Below are 27865 nucleotides of genomic sequence, written 5' to 3' on the forward strand. Positions count from 1 at the left end.
GGATTCCGAAGGTGCCCAGGCCCGGGTCTTTTTTTTAAAGAAACATCTGTAGAGTCAGAAAGGTTTGAATTACAAACTACTAAAAGCTATCTATGAAAAGCTGAGACTCTATCGAACATGCACATGTAACATGTTTTGCTCTATGACGCTCACAAGCTACCAAAACGTTGTTAGAAAGTACAAGGTTCTTCTACGTATGAAGGTCAAAGGTTGTCCTGAAAGGAAAATTTTAAAACTCCTCATTTTGAAGCAAAATATAAGGGCTGGACATGGAGATCAACGAAAGCCAGAAAACGGAAAAGATTATTGCTGGGGTCTCAGGACTGATTCAAGAGGTTTTATTTTACTAACGATAAGGATTTGGGAGACATTTCAGTAGCTTTTATTGTACATGGTTATCATCCACTCAGAACATATTCCCTTCATCCACATTCATTGAAGAACAAGGAACAGTCATCAAAGGTGGAAGAAAAATGAGCAAGGTCATTTCTAGCCACCAGATTCATGCTCTGAATGGGAATATCTTGAATCGTCATCATGGATAGCGAGATCTACCACTTTATACACACATTTCTCAAGTAACGCACTATAGAAATGATCCCTGAAAGTATAGTCTTGGTGCGTAAGTTGTTGTGATCAAGGTGGAGCATCTTGAAAAGAGCATTTGCACCAGCGGTTTGTGTTGCATTCTCAGCATCAACAGTTGTTGCAATCAAATTATGTTAATTATGGAGAATTGCTAGGTTTCTCAATTGAGAAAAATGGTCAGCGATGCTGGTTGCCAACAGGTAAAATATGACCTAATGTTGATGGACAGCCATCCATATTTCAAAGCCGGTTATTTGTGTTGAATTCTACCCCCTTTTAAACATTGTGTGTTTTAGCTATAGACGTATGGGTTGTACCATCAGATTCATCTCTGTCTTCTGCATCCAGTGGTACCAAGAGTTAGTCTGTGTGATTAACGGGGGCTGAGATAGAGCTGTGTTTGTGAGACAAAGACGGATTCCGAAGGTGCCCAGGCCCGGGTCTTTTTTTTACAGAAACATCTGTAGAGTCAGAAAGGTTTGAATTACAAACTACTAAAAGCTATCTATGAAAAGCTGAGACTCTATCGAACATGCACATGTAACATGATTTGCTCTATGACGCTCACAAGCTACCAAAAAGTTGTTAGAAAGTACAAGGTTCTTCTACGTATGAAGGTCAAAGGTTGTCCTGAAAGGAACATTTTAAAACTCCTCATTTTGAAGCAAAATATAAGGGCTGGACATGGAGATCAACGAAAGCCAGAAAACGGAAAAGATTATTGCTGGGGTCTCAGGACTGATTCAAGAGGTTTTATTTTACTAACGATAAGGATTTGGGAGACATTTCAGTAGCTTTTATTGTACATGGTTATCATCCACTCAGAACATATTCCCTTCATCCACGTTCATTGAAGAACAAGGAACAGTCATCAAAGGTGGAAGAAAAATGAGCAAGGTCATTTCTAGCCACCAGATTCATGCTCTGAATGGGAATATCTTGAATCGTCATCATGGATAGCGAGATCTACCACTTTAGACACACATTTCTCAAGTAACATTAGCATCAACAGTTGTTGCAATCAAATTATGTTAATTATGGAGAATTGCTAGGTTTCTCAATTGAGAAAAATGGTCAGCGATGCTGGTTGCCAACAGGTAAAATATGACCTAATGTTGATGGACAGCCATCCATATTTCAAAGCCGGTTATTTGTGTTGAATTCTACCCCCTTTAAAACATTGTGTGTTTTAGCTATAGACGTATGGGTTGTACCATCAGATTCGTCTCTGTCTTCTGCATCCAGTGGTAACAAGAGTTAGTCTGTGTGATTAACGGGGGCTGAGATAGAGCTGTGTTTGTGAGACAAAGACGGATTCCGAAGGTGCCCAGGCCCGGGTCTTTTTTTTAAAGAAACATCTGTAGAGTCAGAAAGGTTTGAATTACAAACTACTAAAAGCTATCTATGAAAAGCTGAGACTCTATCGAACATGCACATGTAACATGTTTTGCTCTATGACGCTCACAAGCTACCAAAACGTTGTTAGAAAGTACAAGGTTCTTCTACGTATGAAGGTCAAAGGTTGTCCTGAAAGGAAAATTTTAAAACTCCTCATTTTGAAGCAAAATATAAGGGCTGGACATGGAGATCAACGAAAGCCAGAAAACGGAAAAGATTATTGCTGGGGTCTCAGGACTGATTCAAGAGGTTTTATTTTACTAACGATAAGGATTTGGGAGACATTTCAGTAGCTTTTATTGTACATGGTTATCATCCAGTCAGAACATATTCCCTTCATCCACATTCATTGAAGAACAAGGAACAGTCATCAAAGGTGGAAGAAAAATGAGCAAGGTCATTTCTAGCCACCAGATTCATGCTCTGAATGGGAATATCTTGAATCGTCATCATGGATAGCGAGATCTACCACTTTATACACACATTTCTCAAGTAACGCACTATAGAAATGATCCCTGAAAGTATAGTCTTGGTGCGTAAGTTGTTGTGATCAAGGTGGAGCATCTTGAAAAGAGCATTTGCACCAGCGGTTTGTGTTGCATTCTCAGCATCAACAGTTGTTGCAATCAAATTATGTTAATTATGGAGAATTGCTAGGTTTCTCAATTGAGAAAAATGGTCAGCGATGCTGGTTGCCAACAGGTAAAATATGACCTAATGTTGATGGACAGCCATCCATATTTCAAAGCCGGTTATTTGTGTTGAATTCTACCCCCTTTTAAACATTGTGTGTTTTAGCTATAGACGTATGGGTTGTACCATCAGATTCATCTCTGTCTTCTGCATCCAGTGGTACCAAGAGTTAGTCTGTGTGATTAACGGGGGCTGAGATAGAGCTGTGTTTGTGAGACAAAGACGGATTCCGAAGGTGCCCAGGCCCGGGTCTTTTTTTTACAGAAACATCTGTAGAGTCAGAAAGGTTTGAATTACAAACTACTAAAAGCTATCTATGAAAAGCTGAGACTCTATCGAACATGCACATGTAACATGATTTGCTCTATGACGCTCACAAGCTACCAAAAAGTTGTTAGAAAGTACAAGGTTCTTCTACGTATGAAGGTCAAAGGTTGTCCTGAAAGGAACATTTTAAAACTCCTCATTTTGAAGCAAAATATAAGGGCTGGACATGGAGATCAACGAAAGCCAGAAAACGGAAAAGATTATTGCTGGGGTCTCAGGACTGATTCAAGAGGTTTTATTTTACTAACGATAAGGATTTGGGAGACATTTCAGTAGCTTTTATTGTACATGGTTATCATCCACTCAGAACATATTCCCTTCATCCACGTTCATTGAAGAACAAGGAACAGTCATCAAAGGTGGAAGAAAAATGAGCAAGGTCATTTCTAGCCACCAGATTCATGCTCTGAATGGGAATATCTTGAATCGTCATCATGGATAGCGAGATCTACCACTTTAGACACACATTTCTCAAGTAACATTAGCATCAACAGTTGTTGCAATCAAATTATGTTAATTATGGAGAATTGCTAGGTTTCTCAATTGAGAAAAATGGTCAGCGATGCTGGTTGCCAACAGGTAAAATATGACCTAATGTTGATGGACAGCCATCCATATTTCAAAGCCGGTTATTTGTGTTGAATTCTACCCCCTTTTAAACATTGTGTGTTTTAGCTATAGACGTATGGGTTGTACCATCAGATTCGTCTCTGTCTTCTGCATCCAGTGGTACCAAGAGTTAGTCTGTGTGATTAACGGGGGCTGAGATAGAGCTGTGTTTGTGAGACAAAGACGGATTCCGAAGGTGCCCAGGCCCGGGTCTTTTTTTTACAGAAACATCTGTAGAGTCAGAAAGGTTTGAATTACAAACTACTAAAAGCTATCTATGAAAAGCTGAGACTCTATCGAACATGCACATGTAACATGATTTGCTCTATGACGCTCACAAGCTACCAAAAAGTTGTTAGAAAGTACAAGGTTCTTCTACGTATGAAGGTCAAAGGTTGTCCTGAAAGGAACATTTTAAAACTCCTCATTTTGAAGCAAAATATAAGGGCTGGACATGGAGATCAACGAAAGCCAGAAAACGGAAAAGATTATTGCTGGGGTCTCAGGACTGATTCAAGAGGTTTTATTTTACTAACGATAAGGATTTGGGAGACATTTCAGTAGCTTTTATTGTACATGGTTATCATCCACTCAGAACATATTCCCTTCATCCACGTTCATTGAAGAACAAGGAACAGTCATCAAAGGTGGAAGAAAAATGAGCAAGGTCATTTCTAGCCACCAGATTCATGCTCTGAATGGGAATATCTTGAATCGTCATCATGGATAGCGAGATCTACCACTTTAGACACACATTTCTCAAGTAACATTAGCATCAACAGTTGTTGCAATCAAATTATGTTAATTATGGAGAATTGCTAGGTTTCTCAATTGAGAAAAATGGTCAGCGATGCTGGTTGCCAACAGGTAAAATATGACCTAATGTTGATGGACAGCCATCCATATTTCAAAGCCGGTTATTTGTGTTGAATTCTACCCCCTTTTAAACATTGTGTGTTTTAGCTATAGACGTATGGGTTGTACCATCAGATTCGTCTCTGTCTTCTGCATCCAGTGGTACCAAGAGTTAGTCTGTGTGATTAACGGGGGCTGAGATAGAGCTGTGTTTGTGAGACAAAGACGGATTCCGAAGGTGCCCAGGCCCGGGTCTTTTTTTTACAGAAACATCTGTAGAGTCAGAAAGGTTTGAATTACAAACTACTAAAAGCTATCTATGAAAAGCTGAGACTCTATCGAACATGCACATGTAACATGATTTGCTCTATGACGCTCACAAGCTACCAAAAAGTTGTTAGAAAGTACAAGGTTCTTCTACGTATGAAGGTCAAAGGTTGTCCTGAAAGGAACATTTTAAAACTCCTCATTTTGAAGCAAAATATAAGGGCTGGACATGGAGATCAACGAAAGCCAGAAAACGGAAAAGATTATTGCTGGGGTCTCAGGACTGATTCAAGAGGTTTTATTTTACTAACGATAAGGATTTGGGAGACATTTCAGTAGCTTTTATTGTACATGGTTATCATCCACTCAGAACATATTCCCTTCATCCACGTTCATTGAAGAACAAGGAACAGTCATCAAAGGTGGAAGAAAAATGAGCAAGGTCATTTCTAGCCACCAGATTCATGCTCTGAATGGGAATATCTTGAATCGTCATCATGGATAGCGAGATCTACCACTTTAGACACACATTTCTCAAGTAACATTAGCATCAACAGTTGTTGCAATCAAATTATGTTAATTATGGAGAATTGCTAGGTTTCTCAATTGAGAAAAATGGTCAGCGATGCTGGTTGCCAACAGGTAAAATATGACCTAATGTTGATGGACAGCCATCCATATTTCAAAGCCGGTTATTTGTGTTGAATTCTACCCCCTTTTAAACATTGTGTGTTTTAGCTATAGACGTATGGGTTGTACCATCAGATTCGTCTCTGTCTTCTGCATCCAGTGGTACCAAGAGTTAGTCTGTGTGATTAACGGGGGCTGAGATAGAGCTGTGTTTGTGAGACAAAGACGGATTCCGAAGGTGCCCAGGCCCGGGTCTTTTTTTTACAGAAACATCTGTAGAGTCAGAAAGGTTTGAATTACAAACTACTAAAAGCTATCTATGAAAAGCTGAGACTCTATCGAACATGCACATGTAACATGATTTGCTCTATGACGCTCACAAGCTACCAAAAAGTTGTTAGAAAGTACAAGGTTCTTCTACGTATGAAGGTCAAAGGTTGTCCTGAAAGGAACATTTTAAAACTCCTCATTTTGAAGCAAAATATAAGGGCTGGACATGGAGATCAACGAAAGCCAGAAAACGGAAAAGATTATTGCTGGGGTCTCAGGACTGATTCAAGAGGTTTTATTTTACTAACGATAAGGATTTGGGAGACATTTCAGTAGCTTTTATTGTACATGGTTATCATCCACTCAGAACATATTCCCTTCATCCACGTTCATTGAAGAACAAGGAACAGTCATCAAAGGTGGAAGAAAAATGAGCAAGGTCATTTCTAGCCACCAGATTCATGCTCTGAATGGGAATATCTTGAATCGTCATCATGGATAGCGAGATCTACCACTTTAGACACACATTTCTCAAGTAACATTAGCATCAACAGTTGTTGCAATCAAATTATGTTAATTATGGAGAATTGCTAGGTTTCTCAATTGAGAAAAATGGTCAGCGATGCTGGTTGCCAACAGGTAAAATATGACCTAATGTTGATGGACAGCCATCCATATTTCAAAGCCGGTTATTTGTGTTGAATTCTACCCCCTTTTAAACATTGTGTGTTTTAGCTATAGACGTATGGGTTGTACCATCAGATTCGTCTCTGTCTTCTGCATCCAGTGGTACCAAGAGTTAGTCTGTGTGATTAACGGGGGCTGAGATAGAGCTGTGTTTGTGAGACAAAGACGGATTCCGAAGGTGCCCAGGCCCGGGTCTTTTTTTTAAAGAAACATCTGTAGAGTCAGAAAGGTTTGAATTACAAACTACTAAAAGCTATCTATGAAAAGCTGAGACTCTATCGAACATGCACATGTAACATGTTTTGCTCTATGACGCTCACAAGCTACCAAAACGTTGTTAGAAAGTACAAGGTTCTTCTACGTATGAAGGTCAAAGGTTGTCCTGAAAGGAAAATTTTAAAACTCCTCATTTTGAAGCAAAATATAAGGGCTGGACATGGAGATCAACGAAAGCCAGAAAACGGAAAAGATTATTGCTGGGGTCTCAGGACTGATTCAAGAGGTTTTATTTTACTAACGATAAGGATTTGGGAGACATTTCAGTAGCTTTTATTGTACATGGTTATCATCCACTCAGAACATATTCCCTTCATCCACATTCATTGAAGAACAAGGAACAGTCATCAAAGGTGGAAGAAAAATGAGCAAGGTCATTTCGAGCCACCAGATTCATGCTCTGAATGGGAATATCTTGAATCGTCATCATGGATAGCGAGATCTACCACTTTATACACACATTTCTCAAGTAACGCACTATAGAAATTATCCCTGAAAGTATAGTCTTGGTGCGTAAGTTGTTGTGATCAAGGTGGAGCATCTTGAAAAGAGCATTTGCACCAGCGGTTTGTGTTGCATTCTCAGCATCAACAGTTGTTGCAATCAAATTATGTTAATTATGGAGAATTGCTAGGTTTCTCAATTGAGAAAAATGGTCAGCGATGCTGGTTGCCAACAGGTAAAATATGACCTAATGTTGATGGACAGCCATCCATATTTCAAAGCCGGTTATTTGTGTTGAATTCTACCCCCTTTTAAACATTGTGTGTTTTAGCTATAGACGTATGGGTTGTACCATCACATTCGTCTCTGTCTTCTGCATCCAGTGGTACCAAGAGTTAGTCTGTGTGATTAACGGGGGCTGAGATAGAGCTGTGTTTGTGAGACAAAGACGGATTCCGAAGGTGCCCAGGCCCGGGTCTTTTTTTTACAGAAACATCTGTAGAGTCAGAAAGGTTTGAATTACAAACTACTAAAAGCTATCTATGAAAAGCTGAGACTCTATCGAACATGCACATGTAACATGATTTGCTCTATGACGCTCACAAGCTACCAAAAAGTTGTTAGAAAGTACAAGGTTCTTCTACGTATGAAGGTCAAAGGTTGTCCTGAAAGGAACATTTTAAAACTCCTCATTTTGAAGCAAAATATAAGGGCTGGACATGGAGATCAACGAAAGCCAGAAAACGGAAAAGATTATTGCTGGGGTCTCAGGACTGATTCAAGAGGTTTTATTTTACTAACGATAAGGATTTGGGAGACATTTCAGTAGCTTTTATTGTACATGGTTATCATCCACTCAGAACATATTCCCTTCATCCACGTTCATTGAAGAACAAGGAACAGTCATCAAAGGTGGAAGAAAAATGAGCAAGGTCATTTCTAGCCACCAGATTCATGCTCTGAATGGGAATATCTTGAATCGTCATCATGGATAGCGAGATCTACCACTTTAGACACACATTTCTCAAGTAACATTAGCATCAACAGTTGTTGCAATCAAATTATGTTAATTATGGAGAATTGCTAGGTTTCTCAATTGAGAAAAATGGTCAGCGATGCTGGTTGCCAACAGGTAAAATATGACCTAATGTTGATGGACAGCCATCCATATTTCAAAGCCGGTTATTTGTGTTGAATTCTACCCCCTTTTAAACATTGTGTGTTTTAGCTATAGACGTATGGGTTGTACCATCAGATTCGTCTCTGTCTTCTGCATCCAGTGGTACCAAGAGTTAGTCTGTGTGATTAACGGGGGCTGAGATAGAGCTGTGTTTGTGAGACAAAGACGGATTCCGAAGGTGCCCAGGCCCGGGTCTTTTTTTTAAAGAAACATCTGTAGAGTCAGAAAGGTTTGAATTACAAACTACTAAAAGCTATCTATGAAAAGCTGAGACTCTATCGAACATGCACATGTAACATGATTTGCTCTATGACGCTCACAAGCTACCAAAAAGTTGTTAGAAAGTACAAGGTTCTTCTACGTATGAAGGTCAAAGGTTGTCCTGAAAGGAACATTTTAAAACTCCTCATTTTGAAGCAAAATATAAGGGCTGGACATGGAGATCAACGAAAGCCAGAAAACGGAAAAGATTATTGCTGGGGTCTCAGGACTGATTCAAGAGGTTTTATTTTACTAACGATAAGGATTTGGGAGACATTTCAGTAGCTTTTATTGTACATGGTTATCATCCACTCAGAACATATTCCCTTCATCCACGTTCATTGAAGAACAAGGAACAGTCATCAAAGGTGGAAGAAAAATGAGCAAGGTCATTTCTAGCCACCAGATTCATGCTCTGAATGGGAATATCTTGAATCGTCATCATGGATAGCGAGATCTACCACTTTAGACACACATTTCTCAAGTAACATTAGCATCAACAGTTGTTGCAATCAAATTATGTTAATTATGGAGAATTGCTAGGTTTCTCAATTGAGAAAAATGGTCAGCGATGCTGGTTGCCAACAGGTAAAATATGACCTAATGTTGATGGACAGCCATCCATATTTCAAAGCCGGTTATTTGTGTTGAATTCTACCCCCTTTTAAACATTGTGTGTTTTAGCTATAGACGTATGGGTTGTGCCATCAGATTCGTCTCTGTCTTCTGCATCCAGTGGTACCAAGAGTTAGTCTGTGTGATTAACGGGGGCTGAGATAGAGCTGTGTTTGTGAGACAAAGACGGATTCCGAAGGTGCCCAGGCCCGGGTCTTTTTTTTACAGAAACATCTGTAGAGTCAGAAAGGTTTGAATTACAAACTACTAAAAGCTATCTATGAAAATCTGAGACTCTATCGAACATGCACATGTAACATGATTTGCTCTATGACGCTCACAAGCTACCAAAAAGTTGTTAGAAAGTACAAGGTTCTTCTACGTATGAAGGTCAAAGGTTGTCATGAAAGGAACATTTTAAAACTCCTCATTTTGAAGCAAAATATAAGGGCTGGACATGGAGATCAACGAAAGCCAGAAAACGGAAAAGATTATTGCTGGGGTCTCAGGACTGATTCAAGAGGTTTTATTTTACTAACGATAAGGATTTGGGAGACATTTCAGTAGCTTTTATTGTACATGGTTATCATCCACTCAGAACATATTCCCTTCATCCACGTTCATTGAAGAACAAGGAACAGTCATCAAAGGTGGAAGAAAAATGAGCAAGGTCATTTCTAGCCACCAGATTCATGCTCTGAATGGGAATATCTTGAATCGTCATCATGGATAGCGAGATCTACCACTTTAGACACACATTTCTCAAGTAACATTAGCATCAACAGTTGTTGCAATCAAATTATGTTAATTATGGAGAATTGCTAGGTTTCTCAATTGAGAAAAATGGTCAGCGATGCTGGTTGCCAACAGGTAAAATATGACCTAATGTTGATGGACAGCCATCCATATTTCAAAGCCGGTTATTTGTGTTGAATTCTACCCCCTTTTAAACATTGTGTGTTTTAGCTATAGACGTATGGGTTGTACCATCAGATTCGTCTCTGTCTTCTGCATCCAGTGGTACCAAGAGTTAGTCTGTGTGATTAACGGGGGCTGAGATAGAGCTGTGTTTGTGAGACAAAGACGGATTCCGAAGGTGCCCAGGCCCGGGTCTTTTTTTTACAGAAACATCTGTAGAGTCAGAAAGGTTTGAATTACAAACTACTAAAAGCTATCTATGAAAAGCTGAGACTCTATCGAACATGCACATGTAACATGATTTGCTCTATGACGCTCACAAGCTACCAAAAAGTTGTTAGAAAGTACAAGGTTCTTCTACGTATGAAGGTCAAAGGTTGTCCTGAAAGGAACATTTTAAAACTCCTCATTTTGAAGCAAAATATAAGGGCTGGACATGGAGATCAACGAAAGCCAGAAAACGGAAAAGATTATTGCTGGGGTCTCAGGACTGATTCAAGAGGTTTTATTTTACTAACGATAAGGATTTGGGAGACATTTCAGTAGCTTTTATTGTACATGGTTATCATCCACTCAGAACATATTCCCTTCATCCACGTTCATTGAAGAACAAGGAACAGTCATCAAAGGTGGAAGAAAAATGAGCAAGGTCATTTCTAGCCACCAGATTCATGCTCTGAATGGGAATATCTTGAATCGTCATCATGGATAGCGAGATCTACCACTTTAGACACACATTTCTCAAGTAACATTAGCATCAACAGTTGTTGCAATCAAATTATGTTAATTATGGAGAATTGCTAGGTTTCTCAATTGAGAAAAATGGTCAGCGATGCTGGTTGCCAACAGGTAAAATATGACCTAATGTTGATGGACAGCCATCCATATTTCAAAGCCGGTTATTTGTGTTGAATTCTACCCCCTTTTAAACATTGTGTGTTTTAGCTATAGACGTATGGGTTGTACCATCAGATTCGTCTCTGTCTTCTGCATCCAGTGGTACCAAGAGTTAGTCTGTGTGATTAACGGGGGCTGAGATAGAGCTGTGTTTGTGAGACAAAGACGGATTCCGAAGGTGCCCAGGCCCGGGTCTTTTTTTTAAAGAAACATCTGTAGAGTCAGAAAGGTTTGAATTACAAACTACTAAAAGCTATCTATGAAAAGCTGAGACTCTATCGAACATGCACATGTAACATGATTTGCTCTATGACGCTCACAAGCTACCAAAAAGTTGTTAGAAAGTACAAGGTTCTTCTACGTATGAAGGTCAAAGGTTGTCCTGAAAGGAACATTTTAAAACTCCTCATTTTGAAGCAAAATATAAGGGCTGGACATGGAGATCAACGAAAGCCAGAAAACGGAAAAGATTATTGCTGGGGTCTCAGGACTGATTCAAGAGGTTTTATTTTACTAACGATAAGGATTTGGGAGACATTTCAGTAGCTTTTATTGTACATGGTTATCATCCACTCAGAACATATTCCCTTCATCCACGTTCATTGAAGAACAAGGAACAGTCATCAAAGGTGGAAGAAAAATGAGCAAGGTCATTTCTAGCCACCAGATTCATGCTCTGAATGGGAATATCTTGAATCGTCATCATGGATAGCGAGATCTACCACTTTAGACACACATTTCTCAAGTAACATTAGCATCAACAGTTGTTGCAATCAAATTATGTTAATTATGGAGAATTGCTAGGTTTCTCAATTGAGAAAAATGGTCAGCGATGCTGGTTGCCAACAGGTAAAATATGACCTAATGTTGATGGACAGCCATCCATATTTCAAAGCCGGTTATTTGTGTTGAATTCTACCCCCTTTTAAACATTGTGTGTTTTAGCTATAGACGTATGGGTTGTACCATCAGATTCGTCTCTGTCTTCTGCATCCAGTGGTACCAAGAGTTAGTCTGTGTGATTAACGGGGGCTGAGATAGAGCTGTGTTTGTGAGACAAAGACGGATTCCGAAGGTGCCCAGGCCCGGGTCTTTTTTTTAAAGAAACATCTGTAGAGTCAGAAAGGTTTGAATTACAAACTACTAAAAGCTATCTATGAAAAGCTGAGACTCTATCGAACATGCACATGTAACATGATTTGCTCTATGACGCTCACAAGCTACCAAAAAGTTGTTAGAAAGTACAAGGTTCTTCTACGTATGAAGGTCAAAGGTTGTCCTGAAAGGAACATTTTAAAACTCCTCATTTTGAAGCAAAATATAAGGGCTGGACATGGAGATCAACGAAAGCCAGAAAACGGAAAAGATTATTGCTGGGGTCTCAGGACTGATTCAAGAGGTTTTATTTTACTAACGATAAGGATTTGGGAGACATTTCAGTAGCTTTTATTGTACATGGTTATCATCCACTCAGAACATATTCCCTTCATCCACGTTCATTGAAGAACAAGGAACAGTCATCAAAGGTGGAAGAAAAATGAGCAAGGTCATTTCTAGCCACCAGATTCATGCTCTGAATGGGAATATCTTGAATCGTCATCATGGATAGCGAGATCTACCACTTTAGACACACATTTCTCAAGTAACATTAGCATCAACAGTTGTTGCAATCAAATTATGTTAATTATGGAGAATTGCTAGGTTTCTCAATTGAGAAAAATGGTCAGCGATGCTGGTTGCCAACAGGTAAAATATGACCTAATGTTGATGGACAGCCATCCATATTTCAAAGCCGGTTATTTGTGTTGAATTCTACCCCCTTTTAAACATTGTGTGTTTTAGCTATAGACGTATGGGTTGTGCCATCAGATTCGTCTCTGTCTTCTGCATCCAGTGGTACCAAGAGTTAGTCTGTGTGATTAACGGGGGCTGAGATAGAGCTGTGTTTGTGAGACAAAGACGGATTCCGAAGGTGCCCAGGCCCGGGTCTTTTTTTTACAGAAACATCTGTAGAGTCAGAAAGGTTTGAATTACAAACTACTAAAAGCTATCTATGAAAATCTGAGACTCTATCGAACATGCACATGTAACATGATTTGCTCTATGACGCTCACAAGCTACCAAAAAGTTGTTAGAAAGTACAAGGTTCTTCTACGTATGAAGGTCAAAGGTTGTCATGAAAGGAACATTTTAAAACTCCTCATTTTGAAGCAAAATATAAGGGCTGGACATGGAGATCAACGAAAGCCAGAAAACGGAAAAGATTATTGCTGGGGTCTCAGGACTGATTCAAGAGGTTTTATTTTACTAACGATAAGGATTTGGGAGACATTTCAGTAGCTTTTATTGTACATGGTTATCATCCACTCAGAACATATTCCCTTCATCCACGTTCATTGAAGAACAAGGAACAGTCATCAAAGGTGGAAGAAAAATGAGCAAGGTCATTTCTAGCCACCAGATTCATGCTCTGAATGGGAATATCTTGAATCGTCATCATGGATAGCGAGATCTACCACTTTAGACACACATTTCTCAAGTAACATTAGCATCAACAGTTGTTGCAATCAAATTATGTTAATTATGGAGAATTGCTAGGTTTCTCAATTGAGAAAAATGGTCAGCGATGCTGGTTGCCAACAGGTAAAATATGACCTAATGTTGATGGACAGCCATCCATATTTCAAAGCCGGTTATTTGTGTTGAATTCTACCCCCTTTTAAACATTGTGTGTTTTAGCTATAGACGTATGGGTTGTACCATCAGATTCGTCTCTGTCTTCTGCATCCAGTGGTACCAAGAGTTAGTCTGTGTGATTAACGGGGGCTGAGATAGAGCTGTGTTTGTGAGACAAAGACGGATTCCGAAGGTGCCCAGGCCCGGGTCTTTTTTTTAAAGAAACATCTGTAGAGTCAGAAAGGTTTGAATTACAAACTACTAAAAGCTATCTATGAAAAGCTGAGACTCTATCGAACATGCACATGTAACATGATTTGCTCTATGACGCTCACAAGCTACCAAAAAGTTGTTAGAAAGTACAAGGTTCTTCTACGTATGAAGGTCAAAGGTTGTCATGAAAGGAACATTTTAAAACTCCTCATTTTGAAGCAAAATATAAGGGCTGGACATGGAGATCAACGAAAGCCAGAAAACGGAAAAGATTATTGCTGGGGTCTCAGGACTGATTCAAGAGGTTTTATTTTACTAACGATAAGGATTTGGGAGACATTTCAGTAGCTTTTATTGTACATGGTTATCATCCACTCAGAACATATTCCCTTCATCCACGTTCATTGAAGAACAAGGAACAGTCATCAAAGGTGGAAGAAAAATGAGCAAGGTCATTTCTAGCCACCAGATTCATGCTCTGAATGGGAATATCTTGAATCGTCATCATGGATAGCGAGATCTACCACTTTAGACACACATTTCTCAAGTAACATTAGCATCAACAGTTGTTGCAATCAAATTATGTTAATTATGGAGAATTGCTAGGTTTCTCAATTGAGAAAAATGGTCAGCGATGCTGGTTGCCAACAGGTAAAATATGACCTAATGTTGATGGACAGCCATCCATATTTCAAAGCCGGTTATTTGTGTTGAATTCTACCCCCTTTTAAACATTGTGTGTTTTAGCTATAGACGTATGGGTTGTACCATCAGATTCGTCTCTGTCTTCTGCATCCAGTGGTACCAAGAGTTAGTCTGTGTGATTAACGGGGGCTGAGATAGAGCTGTGTTTGTGAGACAAAGACGGATTCCGAAGGTGCCCAGGCCCGGGTCTTTTTTTTAAAGAAACATCTGTAGAGTCAGAAAGGTTTGAATTACAAACTACTAAAAGCTATCTATGAAAAGCTGAGACTCTATCGAACATGCACATGTAACATGATTTGCTCTATGACGCTCACAAGCTACCAAAAAGTTGTTAGAAAGTACAAGGTTCTTCTACGTATGAAGGTCAAAGGTTGTCATGAAAGGAACATTTTAAAACTCCTCATTTTGAAGCAAAATATAAGGGCTGGACATGGAGATCAACGAAAGCCAGAAAACGGAAAAGATTATTGCTGGGGTCTCAGGACTGATTCAAGAGGTTTTATTTTACTAACGATAAGGATTTGGGAGACATTTCAGTAGCTTTTATTGTACATGGTTATCATCCACTCAGAACATATTCCCTTCATCCACGTTCATTGAAGAACAAGGAACAGTCATCAAAGGTGGAAGAAAAATGAGCAAGGTCATTTCTAGCCACCAGATTCATGCTCTGAATGGGAATATCTTGAATCGTCATCATGGATAGCGAGATCTACCACTTTAGACACACATTTCTCAAGTAACATTAGCATCAACAGTTGTTGCAATCAAATTATGTTAATTATGGAGAATTGCTAGGTTTCTCAATTGAGAAAAATGGTCAGCGATGCTGGTTGCCAACAGGTAAAATATGACCTAATGTTGATGGACAGCCATCCATATTTCAAAGCCGGTTATTTGTGTTGAATTCTACCCCCTTTTAAACATTGTGTGTTTTAGCTATAGACGTATGGGTTGTGCCATCAGATTCGTCTCTGTCTTCTGCATCCAGTGGTACCAAGAGTTAGTCTGTGTGATTAACGGGGGCTGAGATAGAGCTGTGTTTGTGAGACAAAGACGGATTCCGAAGGTGCCCAGGCCCGGGTCTTTTTTTTAAAGAAACATCTGTAGAGTCAGAAAGGTTTGAATTACAAACTACTAAAAGCTATCTATGAAAAGCTGAGACTCTATCGAACATGCACATGTAACATGATTTGCTCTATGACGCTCACAAGCTACCAAAAAGTTGTTAGAAAGTACAAGGTTCTTCTACGTATGAAGGTCAAAGGTTGTCATGAAAGGAACATTTTAAAACTCCTCATTTTGAAGCAAAATATAAGGGCTGGACATGGAGATCAACGAAAGCCAGAAAACGGAAAAGATTATTGCTGGGGTCTCAGGACTGATTCAAGAGGTTTTATTTTACTAACGATAAGGATTTGGGAGACATTTCAGTAGCTTTTATTGTACATGGTTATCATCCACTCAGAACATATTCCCTTCATCCACGTTCATTGAAGAACAAGGAACAGTCATCAAAGGTGGAAGAAAAATGAGCAAGGTCATTTCTAGCCACCAGATTCATGCTCTGAATGGGAATATCTTGAATCGTCATCATGGATAGCGAGATCTACCACTTTAGACACACATTTCTCAAGTAACATTAGCATCAACAGTTGTTGCAATCAAATTATGTTAATTATGGAGAATTGCTAGGTTTCTCAATTGAGAAAAATGGTCAGCGATGCTGGTTGCCAACAGGTAAAATATGACCTAATGTTGATGGACAGCCATCCATATTTCAAAGCCGGTTATTTGTGTTGAATTCTACCCCCTTTTAAACATTGTGTGTTTTAGCTATAGACGTATGGGTTGTACCATCAGATTCGTCTCTGTCTTCTGCATCCAGTGGTACCAAGAGTTAGTCTGTGTGATTAACGGGGGCTGAGATAGAGCTGTGTTTGTGAGACAAAGACGGATTCCGAAGGTGCCCAGGCCCGGGTCTTTTTTTTAAAGAAACATCTGTAGAGACAGAAAGGTTTGAATTACAAACTACTAAAAGCTATCTATGAAAAGCTGAGACTCTATCGAACATGCACATGTAACATGATTTGCTCTATGACGCTCACAAGCTACCAAAAAGTTGTTAGAAAGTACAAGGTTCTTCTACGTATGAAGGTCAAAGGTTGTCCTGAAAGGAACATTTTAAAACTCCTCATTTTGAAGCAAAATATAAGGGCTGGACATGGAGATCAACGAAAGCCAGAAAACGGAAAAGATTATTGCTGGGGTCTCAGGACTGATTCAAGAGGTTTTATTTTACTAACGATAAGGATTTGGGAGACATTTCAGTAGCTTTTATTGTACATGGTTATCATCCACTCAGAACATATTCCCTTCATCCACGTTCATTGAAGAACAAGGAACAGTCATCAAAGGTGGAAGAAAAATGAGCAAGGTCATTTCTAGCCACCAGATTCATGCTCTGAATGGGAATATCTTGAATCGTCATCATGGATAGCGAGATCTACCACTTTAGACACACATTTCTCAAGTAACATTAGCATCAACAGTTGTTGCAATCAAATTATGTTAATTATGGAGAATTGCTAGGTTTCTCAATTGAGAAAAATGGTCAGCGATGCTGGTTGCCAACAGGTAAAATATGACCTAATGTTGATGGACAGCCATCCATATTTCAAAGCCGGTTATTTGTGTTGAATTCTACCCCCTTTTAAACATTGTGTGTTTTAGCTATAGACGTATGGGTTGTGCCATCAGATTCGTCTCTGTCTTCTGCATCCAGTGGTACCAAGAGTTAGTCTGTGTGATTAACGGGGGCTGAGATAGAGCTGTGTTTGTGAGACAAAGACGGATTCCGAAGGTGCCCAGGCCCGGGTCTTTTTTTTACAGAAACATCTGTAGAGTCAGAAAGGTTTGAATTACAAACTACTAAAAGCTATCTATGAAAATCTGAGACTCTATCGAACATGCACATGTAACATGATTTGCTCTATGACGCTCACAAGCTACCAAAAAGTTGTTAGAAAGTACAAGGTTCTTCTACGTATGAAGGTCAAAGGTTGTCATGAAAGGAACATTTTAAAACTCCTCATTTTGAAGCAAAATATAAGGGCTGGACATGGAGATCAACGAAAGCCAGAAAACGGAAAAGATTATTGCTGGGGTCTCAGGACTGATTCAAGAGGTTTTATTTTACTAACGATAAGGATTTGGGAGACATTTCAGTAGCTTTTATTGTACATGGTTATCATCCACTCAGAACATATTCCCTTCATCCACGTTCATTGAAGAACAAGGAACAGTCATCAAAGGTGGAAGAAAAATGAGCAAGGTCATTTCTAGCCACCAGATTCATGCTCTGAATGGGAATATCTTGAATCGTCATCATGGATAGCGAGATCTACCACTTTAGACACACATTTCTCAAGTAACATTAGCATCAACAGTTGTTGCAATCAAATTATGTTAATTATGGAGAATTGCTAGGTTTCTCAATTGAGAAAAATGGTCAGCGATGCTGGTTGCCAACAGGTAAAATATGACCTAATGTTGATGGACAGCCATCCATATTTCAAAGCCGGTTATTTGTGTTGAATTCTACCCCCTTTTAAACATTGTGTGTTTTAGCTATAGACGTATGGGTTGTGCCATCAGATTCGTCTCTGTCTTCTGCATCCAGTGGTACCAAGAGTTAGTCTGTGTGATTAACGGGGGCTGAGATAGAGCTGTGTTTGTGAGACAAAGACGGATTCCGAAGGTGCCCAGGCCCGGGTCTTTTTTTTACAGAAACATCTGTAGAGTCAGAAAGGTTTGAATTACAAACTACTAAAAGCTATCTATGAAAATCTGAGACTCTATCGAACATGCACATGTAACATGATTTGCTCTATGACGCTCACAAGCTACCAAAAAGTTGTTAGAAAGTACAAGGTTCTTCTACGTATGAAGGTCAAAGGTTGTCATGAAAGGAACATTTTAAAACTCCTCATTTTGAAGCAAAATATAAGGGCTGGACATGGAGATCAACGAAAGCCAGAAAACGGAAAAGATTATTGCTGGGGTCTCAGGACTGATTCAAGAGGTTTTATTTTACTAACGATAAGGATTTGGGAGACATTTCAGTAGCTTTTATTGTACATGGTTATCATCCACTCAGAACATATTCCCTTCATCCACGTTCATTGAAGAACAAGGAACAGTCATCAAAGGTGGAAGAAAAATGAGCAAGGTCATTTCTAGCCACCAGATTCATGCTCTGAATGGGAATATCTTGAATCGTCATCATGGATAGCGAGATCTACCACTTTAGACACACATTTCTCAAGTAACATTAGCATCAACAGTTGTTGCAATCAAATTATGTTAATTATGGAGAATTGCTAGGTTTCTCAATTGAGAAAAATGGTCAGCGATGCTGGTTGCCAACAGGTAAAATATGACCTAATGTTGATGGACAGCCATCCATATTTCAAAGCCGGTTATTTGTGTTGAATTCTACCCCCTTTTAAACATTGTGTGTTTTAGCTATAGACGTATGGGTTGTACCATCAGATTCGTCTCTGTCTTCTGCATCCAGTGGTACCAAGAGTTAGTCTGTGTGATTAACGGGGGCTGAGATAGAGCTGTGTTTGTGAGACAAAGACGGATTCCGAAGGTGCCCAGGCCCGGGTCTTTTTTTTAAAGAAACATCTGTAGAGTCAGAAAGGTTTGAATTACAAACTACTAAAAGCTATCTATGAAAAGCTGAGACTCTATCGAACATGCACATGTAACATGTTTTGCTCTATGACGCTCACAAGCTACCAAAACGTTGTTAGAAAGTACAAGGTTCTTCTACGTATGAAGGTCAAAGGTTGTCCTGAAAGGAAAATTTTAAAACTCCTCATTTTGAAGCAAAATATAAGGGCTGGACATGGAGATCAACGAAAGCCAGAAAACGGAAAAGATTATTGCTGGGGTCTCAGGACTGATTCAAGAGGTTTTATTTTACTAACGATAAGGATTTGGGAGACATTTCAGTAGCTTTTATTGTACATGGTTATCATCCACTCAGAACATATTCCCTTCATCCACATTCATTGAAGAACAAGGAACAGTCATCAAAGGTGGAAGAAAAATGAGCAAGGTCATTTCTAGCCACCAGATTCATGCTCTGAATGGGAATATCTTGAATCGTCATCATGGATAGCGAGATCTACCACTTTATACACACATTTCTCAAGTAACGCACTATAGAAATGATCCCTGAAAGTATAGTCTTGGTGCGTAAGTTGTTGTGATCAAGGTGGAGCATCTTGAAAAGAGCATTTGCACCAGCGGTTTGTGTTGCATTCTCAGCATCAACAGTTGTTGCAATCAAATTATGTTAATTATGGAGAATTGCTAGGTTTCTCAATTGAGAAAAATGGTCAGCGATGCTGGTTGCCAACAGGTAAAATATGACCTAATGTTGATGGACAGCCATCCATATTTCAAAGCCGGTTATTTGTGTTGAATTCTACCCCCTTTTAAACATTGTGTGTTTTAGCTATAGACGTATGGGTTGTACCATCAGATTCGTCTCTGTCTTCTAGATCCAGTGGTACCAAGAGTTAGTCTGTGTGATTAACGGGGGCTGAGATAGAGCTGTGTTTGTGAGACAAAGACGGATTCCGAAGGTGCCCAGGCCCGGGTCTTTTTTTTAAAGAAACATCTGTAGAGTCAGAAAGGTTTGAATTACAAATTACTAAAAGCTATCTATGAAAAGCTGAGACTCTATCGAACATGCACATGTAACATGTTTTGCTCTATGACGCTCACATGCTACCAAAAAGTTGTTAGAAAGTACAAGGTTCTTCTACGTATGAAGGTCAAAGGTTGTCCTGAAAGGAAAATTTTAAAACTCCTCATTTTGAAGCAAAATATAAGGGCTGGACATGGAGATCAACGAAAGCCAGAAAACTGAAAAGATTATTGCTGGGGTCTCAGGACTGATTCAAGAGGTTTTATTTTACTAACGATAAGGATTTGGGAGACATTTCAGTACCTTTTATTGTACATGGTTATCATCCACTCAGAACATATTCCCTTCATCCACGTTCATTGAAGAACAAGGAACAGTCATCAAAGGTGGAAGAAAAATGAGCAAGGTCATTTCTAGCCACCAGATTCATGCTCTGAATGGGAATATCTTGAATCGTCATCATGGATAGCGAGATCTACCACTTTAGACACACATTTCTCAAGTAACATTAGCATCAACAGTTGTTGCAATCAAATTATGTTAATTATGGAGAATTGCTAGGTTTCTCAATTGAGAAAAATGGTCAGCGATGCTGGTTGCCAACAGGTAAAATATGACCTAATGTTGATGGACAGCCATCCATATTTCAAAGCCGGTTATTTGTGTTGAATTCTACCCCCTTTTAAACATTGTGTGTTTTAGCTATAGACGTATGGGTTGTACCATCAGATTCGTCTCTGTCTTCTGCATCCAGTGTTACCAAGAGTTAGTCTGTGTGATTAACGGGGGCTGAGATAGAGCTGTGTTTGTGAGACAAAGACGGATTCCGAAGGTGCCCAGGCCCGGGTCTTTTTTTTAAAGAAATATCTGTAGAGTCAGAAAGGTTTGAATTACAAATTACTAAAAGCTATCTATGAAAAGCTGAGACTCTATCGAACATGCACATGTAACATGTTTTGCTCTATGACGCTCACATGCTACCAAAAAGTTGTTAGAAAGTACAAGGTTCTTCTACGTATGAAGGTCAAAGGTTGTCCTGAAAGGAAAATTTTAAAACTCCTCATTTTGAAGCAAAATATAAGGGCTGGACATGGAGATCAACGAAAGCCAGAAAACTGAAAAGATTATTGCTGGGGTCTCAGGACTGATTCAAGAGGTTTTATTTTACTAACGATAAGGATTTGGGAGACATTTCAGTAGCTTTTATTGTACATGGTTATCATCCACTCAGAACATATTCCCTTCATCCACGTTCATTGAAGAACAAGGAACAGTCATCAAAGGTGGAAGAAAAATGAGCAAGGTCATTTCTAGCCACCAGATTCATGCTCTGAATGGGAATATCTTGAATCGTCATCATGGATAGCGAGATCTACCACTTTAGACACACATTTCTCAAGTAACATTAGCATCAACAGTTGTTGCAATCAAATTATGTTAATTATGGAGAATTGCTAGGTTTCTCAATTGAGAAAAATGGTCAGCGATGCTGGTTGCCAACAGGTAAAATATGACCTAATGTTGATGGACAGCCATCCATATTTCAAAGCCGGTTATTTGTGTTGAATTCTACCCCCTTTTAAACATTGTGTGTTTTAGCTATAGACGTATGGGTTGTACCATCAGATTCGTCTCTGTCTTCTGCATCCAGTGTTACCAAGAGTTAGTCTGTGTGATTAACGGGGGCTGAGATAGAGCTGTGTTTGTGAGACAAAGACGGATTCCGAAGGTGCCCAGGCCCGGGTCTTTTTTTTAAAGAAACATCTGTAGAGTCAGAAAGGTTTGAATTACAAATTACTAAAAGCTATCTATGAAAAGCTGAGACTCTATCGAACATGCACATGTAACATGTTTTGCTCTATGACGCTCACAAGCTACCAAAAAGTTGTTAGAAAGTACAAGGTTCTTCTACGTATGAAGGTCAAAGGTTGTCCTGAAAGGAAAATTTTAAAACTCCTCATTTTGAAGCAAAATATAAGGGCTGGACATGGAGATCAACGAAAGCCAGAAAACTGAAAAGATTATTGCTGGGGTCTCAGGACTGATTCAAGAGGTTTTATTTTACTAACGATAAGGATTTGGGAGACATTTCAGTAGCTTTTATTGTACATGGTTATCATCCACTCAGAACATATTCCCTTCATCCAAGTTCATTGAAGAACAAGGAACAGTCATCAAAGGTGGAAGAAAAATGAGCAATGTCATTTCTAACCACCAGATTCATGCTCTGAACGGGAATATCTTGAATCGTCATCATGGATAGCGAGATCTACCACTTTAGACACACATTTCTCAAGTAACGCACTATAGAAATGATCCCTGAAAGTATAGTCTTGGTGCATAAGTTGTTGTGATCAAGGTGGAGCATCTTGAAAAGAGCATTTGCACCAGCGGTTTGTGTTGCATTCTCAGCATCAACAGTTGTTGCAATCAAATTATGTTAATTATGGAGAATTGCTAGGTTTCTCAATTGAGAAAAATGGTCAGCGATGCTGGTTGCCAACAGGTAAAATATGACCTAATGTTGATGGACAGCCATCCATATTTCAAAGCCGGTTATTTGTGTTGAATTCTACCCCCTTTTAAACATTGTGTGTTTTAGCTATAGACGTATGGGTTGTACCATCAGATTCGTCTCTGTCTTCTGCATCCAGTGGTACCAAGAGTTAGTCTGTGTGATTAACGGGGGCTGAGATAGAGCTGTGTTTGTGAGACAAAGACGGATTCCGAAGGTGCCCAGGCCCGGGTCTTTTTTTTAAAGAAACATCTGTAGAGTCAGAAAGGTTTGAATTACAAACTACTAAAAGCTATCTATGAAAAGCTGAGACTCTATCGAACATGCACATGTAACATGTTTTGCTCTATGACGCTCACAAGCTACCAAAAAGTTGTTAGAAATTACAAGGTTCTTCTACGTATGAAGGTCAAAGGTTGTCCTGAAAGGAACATTTTAAAACTCCTCATTTTGAAGCAAAATATAAGGGCTGGACATGGAGATCAACGAAAGCCAGAAAACTGAAAAGATTATTGCTGGGGTCTCAGGACTGATTCAAGAGGTTTTATTTTACTAACGATAAGGATTTGGGAGACATTTCAGTAGCTTTTATTGTACATGGTTATCATCCACTCAGAACATATTCCCTTCATCCAAGTTCATTGAAGAACAAGGAACAGTCATCAAAGGTGGAAGAAAAATGAGCAATGTCATTTCTAACCACCAGATTCATGCTCTGAACGGGAATATCTTGAATCGTCATCATGGATAGCGAGATCTACCACTTTATACACACATTTCTCAAGTAACGCACTATAGAAATGATCCCTGAAAGTATAGTCTTGGTGCATAAGTTGTTGTGATCAAGGTGGAGCATCTTGAAAAGAGCATTTGCACCAGCGGTTTGTGTTGCATTCTCAGCATCAACAGTTGTTGCAATCAAATTATGTTAATTATGGAGAATTGCTAGGTTTCTCAATTGAGAAAAATGGTCAGTGATGCTGGTTGCCAACAGGTAAAATATGACCTAATGTTGATGGACAGCCATCCATATTTCAAAGCCGGTTATTTGTGTTGAATTCTACCCCCTTTTAAACATTGTGTGTTTTAGCTATAGACGTATGGGTTGTACCATCAGATTCGTCTCTGTCTTCTGCATCCAGTGGTACCAAGAGTTAGTCTGTGTGATTAACGGGGGCTGAGATAGAGCTGTGTTTGTGAGACAAAGACGGATTCCGAAGGTGCCCAGGCCCGGGTCTTTTTTTTACAGAAACATCTGTAGAGTCAGAAAGGTTTGAATTACAAACTACTAAAAGCTATCTATGAAAAGCTGAGACTCTATCGAACATGCACATGTAACATGATTTGCTCTATGACGCTCACAAGCTACCAAAAAGTTGTTAGAAAGTACAAGGTTCTTCTACGTATGAAGGTCAAAGGTTGTCCTGAAAGGAACATTTTAAAACTCCTCATTTTGAAGCAAAATATAAGGGCTGGACATGGAGATCAACGAAAGCCAGAAAACGGAAAAGATTATTGCTGGGGTCTCAGGACTGATTCAAGAGGTTTTATTTTACTAACGATAAGGATTTGGGAGACATTTCAGTAGCTTTTATTGTACATGGTTATCATCCACTCAGAACATATTCCCTTCATCCACGTTCATTGAAGAACAAGGAACAGTCATCAAAGGTGGAAGAAAAATGAGCAAGGTCATTTCTAGCCACCAGATTCATGCTCTGAATGGGAATATCTTGAATCGTCATCATGGATAGCGAGATCTACCACTTTAGACACACATTTCTCAAGTAACATTAGCATCAACAGTTGTTGCAATCAAATTATGTTAATTATGGAGAATTGCTAGGTTTCTCAATTGAGAAAAATGGTCAGCGATGCTGGTTGCCAACAGGTAAAATATGACCTAATGTTGATGGACAGCCATCCATATTTCAAAGCCGGTTATTTGTGTTGAATTCTACCCCCTTTTAAACATTGTGTGTTTTAGCTATAGACGTATGGGTTGTACCATCAGATTCGTCTCTGTCTTCTGCATCCAGTGGTACCAAGAGTTAGTCTGTGTGATTAACGGGGGCTGAGATAGAGCTGTGTTTGTGAGACAAAGACGGATTCCGAAGGTGCCCAGGCCCGGGTCTTTTTTTTAAAGAAATATCTGTAGAGTCAGAAAGGTTTGAATTACAAATTACTAAAAGCTATCTATGAAAAGCTGAGACTCTATCGAACATGCACATGTAACATGTTTTGCTCTATGACGCTCACATGCTACCAAAAAGTTGTTAGAAAGTACAAGGTTCTTCTACGTATGAAGGTCAAAGGTTGTCCTGAAAGGAAAATTTTAAAACTCCTCATTTTGAAGCAAAATATAAGGGCTGGACATGGAGATCAACGAAAGCCAGAAAACTGAAAAGATTATTGCTGGGGTCTCAGGACTGATTCAAGAGGTTTTATTTTACTAACGATAAGGATTTGGGAGACATTTCAGTAGCTTTTATTGTACATGGTTATCATCCACTCAGAACATATTCCCTTCATCCACGTTCATTGAAGAACAAGGAACAGTCATCAAAGGTGGAAGAAAAATGAGCAAGGTCATTTCTAGCCACCAGATTCATGCTCTGAATGGGAATATCTTGAATCGTCATCATGGATAGCGAGATCTACCACTTTAGACACACATTTCTCAAGTAACATTAGCATCAACAGTTGTTGCAATCAAATTATGTTAATTATGGAGAATTGCTAGGTTTCTCAATTGAGAAAAATGGTCAGCGATGCTGGTTGCCAACAGGTAAAATATGACCTAATGTTGATGGACAGCCATCCATATTTCAAAGCCGGTTATTTGTGTTGAATTCTACCCCCTTTTAAACATTGTGTGTTTTAGCTATAGACGTATGGGTTGTACCATCAGATTCGTCTCTGTCTTCTGCATCCAGTGTTACCAAGAGTTAGTCTGTGTGATTAACGGGGGCTGAGATAGAGCTGTGTTTGTGAGACAAAGACGGATTCCGAAGGTGCCCAGGCCCGGGTCTTTTTTTTAAAGAAACATCTGTAGAGTCAGAAAGGTTTGAATTACAAATTACTAAAAGCTATCTATGAAAAGCTGAGACTCTATCGAACATGCACATGTAACATGTTTTGCTCTATGACGCTCACAAGCTACCAAAAAGTTGTTAGAAAGTACAAGGTTCTTCTACGTATGAAGGTCAAAGGTTGTCCTGAAAGGAAAATTTTAAAACTCCTCATTTTGAAGCAAAATATAAGGGCTGGACATGGAGATCAACGAAAGCCAGAAAACTGAAAAGATTATTGCTGGGGTCTCAGGACTGATTCAAGAGGTTTTATTTTACTAACGATAAGGATTTGGGAGACATTTCAGTAGCTTTTATTGTACATGGTTATCATCCACTCAGAACATATTCCCTTCATCCAAGTTCATTGAAGAACAAGGAACAGTCATCAAAGGTGGAAGAAAAATGAGCAATGTCATTTCTAACCACCAGATTCATGCTCTGAACGGGAATATCTTGAATCGTCATCATGGATAGCGAGATCTACCACTTTAGACACACATTTCTCAAGTAACGCACTATAGAAATGATCCCTGAAAGTATAGTCTTGGTGCATAAGTTGTTGTGATCAAGGTGGAGCATCTTGAAAAGAGCATTTGCACCAGCGGTTTGTGTTGCATTCTCAGCATCAACAGTTGTTGCAATCAAATTATGTTAATTATGGAGAATTGCTAGGTTTCTCAATTGAGAAAAATGGTCAGCGATGCTGGTTGCCAACAGGTAAAATATGACCTAATGTTGATGGACAGCCATCCATATTTCAAAGCCGGTTATTTGTGTTGAATTCTACCCCCTTTTAAACATTGTGTGTTTTAGCTATAGACGTATGGGTTGTACCATCAGATTCGTCTCTGTCTTCTGCATCCAGTGGTACCAAGAGTTAGTCTGTGTGATTAACGGGGGCTGAGATAGAGCTGTGTTTGTGAGACAAAGACGGATTCCGAAGGTGCCCAGGCCCGGGTCTTTTTTTTAAAGAAACATCTGTAGAGTCAGAAAGGTTTGAATTACAAACTACTAAAAGCTATCTATGAAAAGCTGAGACTCTATCGAACATGCACATGTAACATGTTTTGCTCTATGACGCTCACAAGCTACCAAAAAGTTGTTAGAAATTACAAGGTTCTTCTACGTATGAAGGTCAAAGGTTGTCCTGAAAGGAACATTTTAAAACTCCTCATTTTGAAGCAAAATATAAGGGCTGGACATGGAGATCAACGAAAGCCAGAAAACTGAAAAGATTATTGCTGGGGTCTCAGGACTGATTCAAGAGGTTTTATTTTACTAACGATAAGGATTTGGGAGACATTTCAGTAGCTTTTATTGTACATGGTTATCATCCACTCAGAACATATTCCCTTCATCCAAGTTCATTGAAGAACAAGGAACAGTCATCAAAGGTGGAAGAAAAATGAGCAATGTCATTTCTAACCACCAGATTCATGCTCTGAACGGGAATATCTTGAATCGTCATCATGGATAGCGAGATCTACCACTTTATACACACATTTCTCAAGTAACGCACTATAGAAATGATCCCTGAAAGTATAGTCTTGGTGCATAAGTTGTTGTGATCAAGGTGGAGCATCTTGAAAAGAGCATTTGCACCAGCGGTTTGTGTTGCATTCTCAGCATCAACAGTTGTTGCAATCAAATTATGTTAATTATGGAGAATTGCTAGGTTTCTCAATTGAGAAAAATGGTCAGTGATGCTGGTTGCCAACAGGTAAAATATGACCTAATGTTGATGGACAGCCATCCATATTTCAAAGCCGGTTATTTGTGTTGAATTCTACCCCCTTTTAAACATTGTGTGTTTTAGCTATAGACGTATGGGTTGTACCATCAGATTCGTCTCTGTCTTCTGCATCCAGTGGTACCAAGAGTTAGTCTGTGTGATTAACGGGGGCTGAGATAGAGCTGTGTTTGTGAGACAAAGACGGATTCCGAAGGTGCCCAGGCCCGGGTCTTTTTTTTACAGAAACATCTGTAGAGTCAGAAAGGTTTGAATTACAAACTACTAAAAGCTATCTATGAAAAGCTGAGAC

The 27865-nt window shown here is 39.2% G+C and overlaps 8 non-coding genes and 22 pseudogenes across 8 annotated transcripts; all 30 read right to left on the reverse strand.

The window, feature by feature from the left end:
* Positions 1–401: 401 nt before the first annotated feature.
* Positions 402–617, reverse strand: LOC149983888 (small nucleolar RNA U3). The gene has a single exon (XR_016495739.1). It is a non-coding gene; the product is annotated as a small nucleolar RNA U3 (small nucleolar RNA).
* A 787-nt stretch (positions 618–1404) lies between these two features.
* Positions 1405–1588, reverse strand: LOC149983889 (small nucleolar RNA U3; annotated as a pseudogene).
* A 713-nt stretch (positions 1589–2301) lies between these two features.
* On the reverse strand, positions 2302–2517 carry LOC149983890 (small nucleolar RNA U3). The gene has a single exon (XR_016495770.1). It is a non-coding gene; the product is annotated as a small nucleolar RNA U3 (small nucleolar RNA).
* A 787-nt stretch (positions 2518–3304) lies between these two features.
* On the reverse strand, positions 3305–3488 carry LOC149983891 (small nucleolar RNA U3; annotated as a pseudogene).
* A 713-nt stretch (positions 3489–4201) lies between these two features.
* LOC149983892 (small nucleolar RNA U3) lies at positions 4202–4385 on the reverse strand (annotated as a pseudogene).
* Positions 4386–5098: 713 nt separating this feature from the next.
* Positions 5099–5282, reverse strand: LOC149983893 (small nucleolar RNA U3; annotated as a pseudogene).
* Positions 5283–5995: 713 nt separating this feature from the next.
* Positions 5996–6179, reverse strand: LOC149983894 (small nucleolar RNA U3; annotated as a pseudogene).
* A 713-nt stretch (positions 6180–6892) lies between these two features.
* On the reverse strand, positions 6893–7108 carry LOC149983895 (small nucleolar RNA U3). The gene has a single exon (XR_016495771.1). It is a non-coding gene; the product is annotated as a small nucleolar RNA U3 (small nucleolar RNA).
* Positions 7109–7895: 787 nt separating this feature from the next.
* LOC149983896 (small nucleolar RNA U3) lies at positions 7896–8079 on the reverse strand (annotated as a pseudogene).
* Positions 8080–8792: 713 nt separating this feature from the next.
* LOC149983897 (small nucleolar RNA U3) lies at positions 8793–8976 on the reverse strand (annotated as a pseudogene).
* A 713-nt stretch (positions 8977–9689) lies between these two features.
* On the reverse strand, positions 9690–9873 carry LOC149983898 (small nucleolar RNA U3; annotated as a pseudogene).
* Positions 9874–10586: 713 nt separating this feature from the next.
* On the reverse strand, positions 10587–10770 carry LOC149983899 (small nucleolar RNA U3; annotated as a pseudogene).
* Positions 10771–11483: 713 nt separating this feature from the next.
* Positions 11484–11667, reverse strand: LOC149983900 (small nucleolar RNA U3; annotated as a pseudogene).
* Positions 11668–12380: 713 nt separating this feature from the next.
* LOC149983901 (small nucleolar RNA U3) lies at positions 12381–12564 on the reverse strand (annotated as a pseudogene).
* A 713-nt stretch (positions 12565–13277) lies between these two features.
* Positions 13278–13461, reverse strand: LOC149983902 (small nucleolar RNA U3; annotated as a pseudogene).
* A 713-nt stretch (positions 13462–14174) lies between these two features.
* LOC118945894 (small nucleolar RNA U3) lies at positions 14175–14358 on the reverse strand (annotated as a pseudogene).
* Positions 14359–15071: 713 nt separating this feature from the next.
* LOC118945893 (small nucleolar RNA U3) lies at positions 15072–15255 on the reverse strand (annotated as a pseudogene).
* A 713-nt stretch (positions 15256–15968) lies between these two features.
* LOC118945878 (small nucleolar RNA U3) lies at positions 15969–16152 on the reverse strand (annotated as a pseudogene).
* Positions 16153–16865: 713 nt separating this feature from the next.
* On the reverse strand, positions 16866–17049 carry LOC118945877 (small nucleolar RNA U3; annotated as a pseudogene).
* Positions 17050–17762: 713 nt separating this feature from the next.
* LOC118945879 (small nucleolar RNA U3) lies at positions 17763–17946 on the reverse strand (annotated as a pseudogene).
* A 713-nt stretch (positions 17947–18659) lies between these two features.
* LOC118945880 (small nucleolar RNA U3) lies at positions 18660–18843 on the reverse strand (annotated as a pseudogene).
* A 713-nt stretch (positions 18844–19556) lies between these two features.
* On the reverse strand, positions 19557–19772 carry LOC118945834 (small nucleolar RNA U3). Its single transcript, XR_005040992.1, has one exon. It is a non-coding gene; the product is annotated as a small nucleolar RNA U3 (small nucleolar RNA).
* Positions 19773–20559: 787 nt separating this feature from the next.
* On the reverse strand, positions 20560–20743 carry LOC118945882 (small nucleolar RNA U3; annotated as a pseudogene).
* Positions 20744–21456: 713 nt separating this feature from the next.
* LOC118945883 (small nucleolar RNA U3) lies at positions 21457–21640 on the reverse strand (annotated as a pseudogene).
* A 713-nt stretch (positions 21641–22353) lies between these two features.
* LOC118945959 (small nucleolar RNA U3) lies at positions 22354–22569 on the reverse strand. Its single transcript, XR_005041112.1, has one exon. It is a non-coding gene; the product is annotated as a small nucleolar RNA U3 (small nucleolar RNA).
* A 787-nt stretch (positions 22570–23356) lies between these two features.
* Positions 23357–23572, reverse strand: LOC118945970 (small nucleolar RNA U3). Its single transcript, XR_005041123.1, has one exon. It is a non-coding gene; the product is annotated as a small nucleolar RNA U3 (small nucleolar RNA).
* Positions 23573–24359: 787 nt separating this feature from the next.
* Positions 24360–24543, reverse strand: LOC118945884 (small nucleolar RNA U3; annotated as a pseudogene).
* Positions 24544–25256: 713 nt separating this feature from the next.
* Positions 25257–25440, reverse strand: LOC118945885 (small nucleolar RNA U3; annotated as a pseudogene).
* A 713-nt stretch (positions 25441–26153) lies between these two features.
* LOC118945960 (small nucleolar RNA U3) lies at positions 26154–26369 on the reverse strand. The gene has a single exon (XR_005041113.1). It is a non-coding gene; the product is annotated as a small nucleolar RNA U3 (small nucleolar RNA).
* A 787-nt stretch (positions 26370–27156) lies between these two features.
* LOC118945832 (small nucleolar RNA U3) lies at positions 27157–27372 on the reverse strand. The gene has a single exon (XR_005040990.1). It is a non-coding gene; the product is annotated as a small nucleolar RNA U3 (small nucleolar RNA).
* Positions 27373–27865: the final 493 nt, after the last annotated feature.

The sequence above is a fragment of the Oncorhynchus mykiss genome, chromosome 4, assembly GCF_057628025.1.
Source record: "Oncorhynchus mykiss isolate SJ-2025 chromosome 4, ASM5762802v1, whole genome shotgun sequence".
NCBI lineage: Eukaryota > Metazoa > Chordata > Actinopteri > Salmoniformes > Salmonidae > Oncorhynchus > Oncorhynchus mykiss.